Genomic DNA, 7,677 nt, shown 5'->3' with positions numbered 1-7,677 from the left:
CAGACATTTGTCTCTCCCTGCTACAAAGTCCCCCAGGAGGAGAAAAGAGATGTAAGAGGTCTACAGAGGACCTGACTTACTGCTATATTAATGGAAATGTCTTTGCAAGAAGGACAGTCTGCATTCTGTTTCTGTTGATGTTCCCACTCCCTTGGACTGTTTATATGTAGGTAGAGAAGCAGTCTATAGGCACCAGAGAAGAGCCATGGTTGCCTGCCACCAGTGGATACCCCGAGCTATATACACTCCACATATGTGCATATACACACAAGACTTTCTCATTTGTTTCTAAAATATCAGAGTATATTTGCTTTGAGCTGATACCACACAGACTTCTTCTTGTCTTAACAATCTGTGATGAGCAGCTAATGTGCAGAAGTGTGCCTTTTAGTAATTGCACAAAGACATTTCCAGAGAAGAAAGCTGATATGTTTTGGTACTGCTTCCCTTTTCTAAGAGCTGGAAAGGTGATATTATGTCAACATCTGCACACCTTGCAGGGGAGGAGATGAATAAGCCTTTTGGCTTAACTCACTTTCCATGTTGCCTCTTTCAGCATTATTGATTGGTCAAGAGTAGAACTAACCAAAAGGGGGTGCTGTGGGGGGGGAAACACTTTTAAAGGGTGACTTAATCTCTCAGCCTGCCTGGGCACATCTTGTTCTTTACATCACTTAGAATATTGCTTTAACTTTCTGCTCACTTCTGCTCTTCCAGCTGTGCTCTGACTGCCTCTTTTTATAATGAGCCTGGCTATTCCTTCATCCTCAAGGTCCTTTAATGCCCTATTGTTATCTTAGCTCTCATCTTTGCACCGAGACATAGATATTTCCCTGAATAGCCTGTGGTGCCAGCTTTCATTAATCACTTCTTAGATTTTAGGGAAGCATCTTTGTGTTCTCCAGGCTTCCTCACGCTCCCCAGGCATCTGCAAAGTCTTCTCCAACTCTTCTTGCTTCCCTCAATGTCTGTCTCTCATGAACGGAAGGCGAAGTGTTTAGGATTCTGGCGTGCAGACCCTCTGTGTCCAGAACGAGGCCATTCGGCTGTGTTGTTTCCCTCTTTTTCCTCAGGGCCATCTGCACTGCACCATCACTGTGTTGCACACTTGAAGTCTGCACTGTGGGGCAGAGCCTGCCTCTTGGCTCTGTGCTTGTACGGTACTGGGCGCAATAGTGGTCTTCATGCCTGGGGCTTTGAGGCACAATATGAAGTCAAATAGTGATAAAATAGATTTCATATATTTTTTTTAAGTATTTTACATGCCAAAAATTCTCTTTGAGGTAGAAAATCACTTTCCTCTGTCAATCTTTTTGTCAAGGGGTAAAAAACACACTCCTGAAGATGACCTGCTTCTAATCATGTCCTTTCTCAGACCTGAGGACTGCTTTCAATTGCTGGGCTGGTGTAATCCTTGGATTACCTTGCCACTAATCCATTCCATGGTTAAGAATCAGCAGTTTTACGTCTATATTGATCTCACAGGCTGACTCAACTTTAATAGGAGTTTGCATCGAAAAGCAGACTTCACCTCCTTTAGAGGCTTACTATTCCAATACAAAAGCCAGCATAAAAGCTACTTAAGTAGATTGTGTAATGAAATAGTTTTTTCTTACAGGGCAACAAAAATTACAACTTTCTTTAGCTGTTCAGAACTGGTTTAGTACAGTATCAGAGTCAGTTCTATGCATTCAAGGCAGTATCATCCAGAGAAGCATCAAGCAATTCCATTAATGCTTCATTTGTTTTACTGTTTTCTCTCAAGTAAACAAAGCCACAAATCCTACAGGCCTTACTCAGCAGTGTTAAGTCAATGGCTTCAAAACATTTCAGAAAATTTTGACTTGAATACAGAAATCGTTGGTCCAACATGAAACCTGCTCTATCAGGTCTTACTAGGTCAAGGCACTGAAGTTGGGATTTTCACTAAAGCTAGCAGTTAGGTTACGTTCTTGAAACTCATTGTTTTTCTTTTATTTTAAGTGTAAAATTTTACCTAAGCTAAATGAGCAAAAAAGGAAATTAGTTTAAAGCAATTGATCCCCACTTTAAAACAAAGCCAGGTTTGAAATTGAGTAAATCTCTTATTTTCATATGAGATCAGTAGGTATACATGTTTTTAACATAAATTTTCCCCATGCTTCATTTAGTAGTATTTACTCCTGTATCTACCTCATAGTATTCTAGGAATTTCTGTCATTTACTGAATTAATTTCCTACTAAAGAAATGTCTAGCTGCAACAGACAGTTAACTGAATTAAAACCACCGCATTTCATAAAAACAAAGAGGAGTTCATCTCAAGTTTTGTTTGATAGCATTGTCTGGGTTAAAGTAGGGCTTGAACTTACGCTGGAGCTTTGTGTGGTTTTTATATTTTATTCTTTTTTTGGATATGCTTATTTCAATGAACACACAGCCTGATTTTGCACTTCCATTTTAGGGATTTGTGATATTAGAATCAGGTCCATGGCATTTGAAAAAATGCTATTTAGAGCACTATATGTTATAGTTAGACACAGCAGAAATAGAGGAAGAGAGAAACAACTACAGTTTTCAGTTATTCTGATGTGGCATATAGTATTTATACTTAAAGATACAATCTATACTGTATTTTCTAATGATGTGCTTGTTTTGCCTTTGTTTCTATGGTTGTGCTTATGAGCTCACCTTTTCCAGAAGGAAGCAACTCTGTTGACACAAATGAAATGCTTTTAGACTTGCACCAATAAAACTGGGATCACAATCTGGCATTAACTCTAAGTTATCTGGTTTGAAATTGGATCATTACAGCTTTTTAATTAGTGCAGTAAAACCAGGCCCTTCTTATACAGTGTTAATTGGGAAAATTAGACCTGTTAGTTGTGTTTTGTGAGTCTTTTTAAACTTGAAAAGAAACACGCTCTGTCCGCTACAGGCAGGCAATCAATCAGCGATCCCACTTGCAGTTCCTGCTGAGCTCCTACTTACAATAAGTAGAAACCTGTTACAATAACCTCAGTCACTAACATACAAGTAGGATCAAGCTATTTGGACCAGTGTAAATTAAAATCCCAATCAACAAACAGAAAAATCTCTCCACACAAGAACAACAAACTAGTTAACAAAATACAGCTCCAGTGGCTTACTAATAAATACCAGTCATTCTTTAACATAACTGTATCCATCTTTATGAGACTCCAAGAACTATATTTTTAAATTGTTAACATTCTACAGCATTTTAAAAGTAAGAAGTATGCTCCTTTGATGACATTTTCCAGTAAAATTCCCCAGCGTGTTTTGCAAGAATTTGCCATTCTAACGAAAGCTTATAGCCTTCCTTCTATTATTTACTGGGAATATTCTTGTCCTTGGGTCTTTTATTAGCTAAAGTTTCTTTTCCATTTTTTTTTAATCTTAGTCCTTCTAGATTATTTGACTAGGTCTGCACAGATGCAGAAATTAGTAGCAGTAGCTGTAACAGTAATTTTGGTTTTGGTGATTTTCTGTGATAAAGTTGGGTCTGAAGTTTTTTATGAGAACTTTAATATTTACCAGTTTTGGTTTTTTTTAAGTAACTGTATTTTTATTTAAAAGATAAATAAGAATGTAAGTAGGAGTAATAAAATTTACCAGTCTATAAACAAAGTTATAAAATAAAGGCCATTGAATATACAGCTGTTTTAACTAATGCTGAACTCTATACATAATTCCTGCAGAAAATCTCTTTCATATCTAGAATGTACTGACATAAAGAGATCCAGTGAGCAATACAGACTATGAAGTGTTTATGCAGATTTCACACTGCATAAAATGTGACAGACATTAAATGGAAAATATATCCTCCAAACATGTACTCTGGCACCATATTATTTGTCTCTAAAAAGTGAAGCATTCCTGATTTCTGAAAGACGTGGAACAGTATTTTTCACTAGTTAATGCGGCACATCTCCACCAAATCCATGCAACTGCTTAGCTTTCACCTGCATGTACACTGACCAAAAGTATTTTTCCAGTTTCAGGGATACTTTTGAATGCAACACTTACCCCATGTATCTCAGATGTCATTTACTCATTGAGCATAACTTAAAGAGATATGAACAGTCTGATTCTGATTTTCATTTACTTTGATGTAACTCTGCAAAAATCAATGCTGTTATGCTTGAATAGAAGTCCAAACTCAGAGAAGACAGGGAAGTTTTGCCCTGAATTTCACTGAAGATCAGCATTTTATGTCTGTGGTAGGATCAGAATCAGGCCGCTAAGGCCAATGTTAACCAGTAAACAAGGCAAAGCCTTTACCTGCGCCTGCTGAAGTCAGTGGAATTTTTGTTGTTCATCTCAGTAAGAAAATAAGTCAAACCATTACTTCCTGATGCTCAGGAAAGCCGTTATTGCCTCTATTCTGGTGCTGTTTCAGATGTAGTGCACTCAAGAATATGTGTGCTTTTAGTCAGTGGAACTGGATTTACAGGCTGCGCAGAATAGGGGAAAAAAGATGCAGTTTTAAAAACTCTCACTTTTCACATGTTTATAGCTTGAGACCTTGCCAACCTGTGAGCTCCACTTCACTTTGTAAATGCCATTTGGATGGTCATGTTTCAATTTAGGTATTTAAGTGCATCAAACATCCTGGGACTTCAGAAAAAATAATAAAATAAAGAGGCAGCGGTCTCCAAGTCTGCGCTTTTGCCTTCTTTTCTAGGGGACACCAAGCCAGAGGCGAGCCCTGCGCCCTGGAGGATGTCGCTCATCATTAGCAGAAATGTAGAAAGGGGCAAACCCAGCAGGTTTACGCTTTACAGAAATGCCAGCGGCAGGCGCGCAGGTCTCCAAAGCCAGGCAGCACGCTCCTCTCGGAGCCCGTGTTGTTCAAAGCCACGCTTTAAATAACCTTTGTGCAAAGGCTGAAAGGTTTTTCACCCCTCCATTTAGTTTATTTCAACTCTTTGTATTGCATCAATTTAAAATACTGGTAAATATGCCATTTCTTTTAATAGCAGCTGAAGCACTCCTCCCAAAGTAGCGTATCTGGCTATATTTTATGCATATCTGGCATACGCTAGGCTAATCACTTTGGTATTGCTTTTTCCCAAAACATTTATTCAAATTAATCAGCTTCCAGATAAGATGTCTTTAAAGAAATTTTAGTAAAAAAATGCCCAAAGATTTATTCACACATAAATGTAAATATTATGCTAAATTCCTGAATATTGCTGAACAGTTGAGTTATACCTTTGAGCTTAAAGAATTATAAGAGGCTGGCAGCCTGATGACAGCAAAAACAAAAAGATCATCACTTTTTATTTCATTATGGGCACACTATCATGATTGAATTTAGTAGTATGTCTGAATTGCCATTATACCAACTCCTTTTTAGGGAGCTGGCAGTATAATTTAGTCTGACAACATCAAAAGTTGATTTTTCCCCTTTTCGTTCAGCATTTTGGAGGAACTTAGATAAATGTGCAAAATTCTTGAATTCCAACTATACAACATTTCCACCTAGAAAGGACAAGTGTGGATATACACCAGTCCTATATAAAGGCAAAAAATGTTATTTATAATTTAACAATCATTTTGTATAAGTTTTAAAAACGATCAGTTCTAAGTTAGGAGACTGATTTCAGGGAGTTGTTTTTAAAAAGAAGCTAACCTTTTATTTATTTTTCTTGTATTTGTGGAATTTCAAAAATTTTAATTGAAAAAATGTCTCAGTTGTTCAGACTCTGGCAAATAAAAGTAAGCAAATTATTCCAGTCTTAGCATCTATACACATAGCTTTTCAGAGATCTTTGTGTCTGGCTTGTGTATACAATACCAATGAGAACTAGGATATTTATACAGAAATGTGAAAGTTACTCAGTGAGTCCATAAACCAGAAAGCGCTACTGTAAATTGCCTTGATTACAACCATGTGGGATGATCTTAAAAATGTCTGGAAACTGAAAATACAAGACCCTTAAGAAATACTGGACTGTGTTTTGCATGATTTCCTTGACAGTGTTTTCATCCTGTTGCCTAGAAAACCCTTAGCAGTGTTTGGAGATGATGGTATAACCAGCTCTGTGAACCTTCCCAGGCTAGAAACCATCAAACGCACAAGCTGCGCAAGCACTAAATTGCAGAGCCCGCCAGCGCGTGGAAGAGCATGCTGTCTGCCCTCGCCGGTCCCTCTCCTTCTGCCAGTGCTGCGGCGCCAAGCCTTCCTCCTGCCAAGGACTGCACAAGCAGGCTTCCCTGAGCAAGCGCTCGTCATCAAAACACAGGTACTATCATTCCCATGTGCTTTTCTTTGAAGTAAGTTTAAAGCAGTATGTAAGAATACATGTGTATTGCCAAGTACTGATATGCAGTGAAATCACTGTGGTTTTCCATGGGCCTAACAGCGACGACCATCTCTACGAAACTTTGTAGATGCAGTTAGTGCAAGAAAGGGGATGTCCTTTGGCACGGCTTCTCGTACAAACCTGACCTGAGAGGCCACAGAGAAGACTGAGGGATTTCTTAGGTAGACTGAAGATCGCTGTATCATCCCTTCCAGTCTTCTGAAAACAGAAGTAGCTACATCCTGGATCATTCCTCTGACTGAGGTAATTTAAGCTGCAGAAAGGGCTGCAAAGGTAAGTACGCATTGTAAGTAAATGTTATTACCCTCTTTTTACAAACGAAACAACAAAGTGTTCAATACAACAAAACCAAATCGTTTGCACAGATACATTAGTAAACAGGAATTCATTGTCCGATGTTAGGTAAAATTGCATCAAAGATAGCGTTTTGTGGAGTAATCAGTCCATGTTTTCTGAGGACTTTCCAAGAAAAACACCCTCAGGACAGCAGTTCAGGAGCACCACGTCTGCTCAATGGCCAGCTGGGCTGAATTGAGCAAGGCACAGAATTAACGAGAGGATTCTCATCTAGATCTTCCTTTGCAGACAGGTAGTACTGGTCTGTTCACTTTCCCAAGTAATTAGTAGTGACTTTAATTATATTTTCCTAAAAATATAAATATCAGTGGCAAAGAGGGGTTTTATGATATCAATAGCTTGTGTGGCAACTCTAGAGAAAACACTTTGGGGGTGTTTCAGCTCAGCTTAGGCACACGCATAACTCTATTCACGTGTTTTTTTTCTCTGGTTTCTGTAGCTACATACACTCAAGTGTTAGCAAGGCAGGGACCACAGTTTATCCAGTGGTAGAGTTCAAGTGTGGGAAGCTCATTTTTCATTTAAGTAATGACTTGGTTGCTAAATTGAAACTTTCAGCTGCTGCTATTTTTCTTGATTTCAATAGCCATTGTCTTGAATGAAGAGGAGAAAAGCACTATTAGAAGCTGTTTGTTTACATAATTTAAATGATGGGGGAAGTGCCGCATCGGTGTGCAGTTATTAACACAGAACTTCTTTGTGCATTGTTCAGAGCAGAAGGGCAAGATGTGTGTGCAGGCAAGGGTACTGATTTACAGTAAAGAGAGACAGCGAAGGGCCTTTATTTCCTGTCAAAAGAGGTGCTTAGATTTCTCTTGTGAATATTTTTCTGCATTGTTGTGCATGGAGCTTCAGTCTACTTACAGAAATGGATTACTTGGCCGTATGGACTTAGTGACTGACTCTGTAGGTCTCACACATAAATCTTGCATTTCTCTGAACAGGGAGAAAGAATTTAAAGGAGGGATTTCTGGTGGGAAATGATATTTAATG

Source organism: Apteryx mantelli, chromosome Z (genome assembly GCF_036417845.1).
Source record: "Apteryx mantelli isolate bAptMan1 chromosome Z, bAptMan1.hap1, whole genome shotgun sequence".
NCBI classification, from domain to species: domain Eukaryota; kingdom Metazoa; phylum Chordata; class Aves; order Apterygiformes; family Apterygidae; genus Apteryx; species Apteryx mantelli.
This window is presented reverse-complemented; position numbering follows the sequence as displayed.